General features: G+C 30.6%; 1 protein-coding gene across 1 annotated transcript in view; it reads right to left on the bottom strand.

The window, feature by feature from the left end:
- Positions 1-1700, bottom strand: part of LOC128250966 (uncharacterized) — a 474572-nt gene that overhangs the window by 465482 nt on the left and 7390 nt on the right. The window lies entirely within an intron of this gene.

Raw genomic sequence — 1700 nt, 5'->3', positions numbered from 1 at the left:
TATATATATATATATATATATATATATATAAAAACAGGGAGAGTTAAGATGTGTGTACGTGACGAACTAAGTATTGAGTTTGAAGGAGCGTGCATATTAAGTGACCGTATGAGGATGAAGTATCAAGTACCGAGATTTCAACTGACATAGCAAACGGTGATTGCAAGAAAAAACAAAGATCTTTGGCTATGGCGAGAATTTAAGTTTTGCAACTACTGCTAGAATTGGATCAGATTCAATGAAGAAGAAATGTTGAATTAAATTAATGCTGAGCGGTAGGGAAACACTTTCCATTTTTGAACTTAGACTAATGTTACTTTATATAAAATGTTCGTTTTATTGTATTTTTATTGTATTTAACTATCTGTTTGTTATTTTTTAATTATTTTTTTTAGTTTCTGTGACAGATGATTCATGAAAAAAAATCAAAGAAATGTGAATAAACGGAGAATACATATATATATAGATACATATATATATATACATATATATATATACATACATATATATATATATATATATATATATATATATATATACATATATGTATATATACATATATGTATATATACATATATATACGTATATATGCATATATGTATATATATATATATATATTTATATACTTGTAAATATATACATATATATATATATATATATATATATATATATATATATATATATATATATATATATATATATATATATATATATATATATATGTAAATATAATATGTGACAATTATTCGGTAGCCATGATAAGACTCCGAGTTTCGGATGTCGGGGCGGAAACCTACGCCGGCATCTCTTCAGTTATCAGGCCATCGATATATAAATTAACAGGAACCCTTGTCGACGACGACGATATATATATATATATATATATATATTGGCTAAGATCTTCCAATGGATGTTGTAAGTGACATCGTTGTAACTGCCAAGTGTAAGCCCTACGCCAACAGCAGTGCAAAGTGCGGTCTTTGTGATATGGAAAGATGGCTCATCTGAAAAAACAGCTGGTTTTAATTGCAACTTGATAATTACAATACAACCTCTAGATGCAGAGATGAGAAGTTTTTACAGACCAAAAATTTATATAACGGCATTCGTTTACACCAAGGCGGCGAGCTGGCAGAAACGTTAGCACGCCGGGCGAATCACTTAGCGGTATTTCGTTTGTCTTTACATTCTGAGTTCAAATTCCGCCGAAGGTCGACTTTGCTTTTCATCCCTTCGGGGTCGATAAATTGAATACCAGTTGGTTACTGATGTCAATCTAATCGACTGGCACCCTCCCCAAAATTTCGGATCCTGTGCCTAGAGTAGAAAAAGGTATTTGTTCACTCTGTTTATATATATTTTGCAGGCCACCCTCTTAGCTCATTAGCGTTTTGTATATGTAAACACACACACACACACACACACACACACACACACACACACACACACACATTCACTCGCACACACACACACACACACACATTCTTTTATATATATATATATATATATATATATATATATATATATATGTATATATGCACGTTTATATCTAGATATACATATGCATGTTTACATATGTGTGTTTGTATGATTTTTATGTTCGTAAAAAAACACAAAATACAATAACAAAAACAACAACAAAGTGAGGACGTGATACGGATAGTGTTATTAGACGCTCGGGAAAGGAGTATATAGGTTTA

The sequence above is a fragment of the Octopus bimaculoides genome, chromosome 27 (assembly GCF_046866305.1).
Source record: "Octopus bimaculoides isolate indiv1 chromosome 27, ASM4686630v1, whole genome shotgun sequence".
Taxonomy (NCBI): domain Eukaryota; kingdom Metazoa; phylum Mollusca; class Cephalopoda; order Octopoda; family Octopodidae; genus Octopus; species Octopus bimaculoides.
The sequence above is the reverse complement of the archived record's forward strand: the minus strand, read 5'-3'. Positions and strand labels throughout refer to the sequence as shown.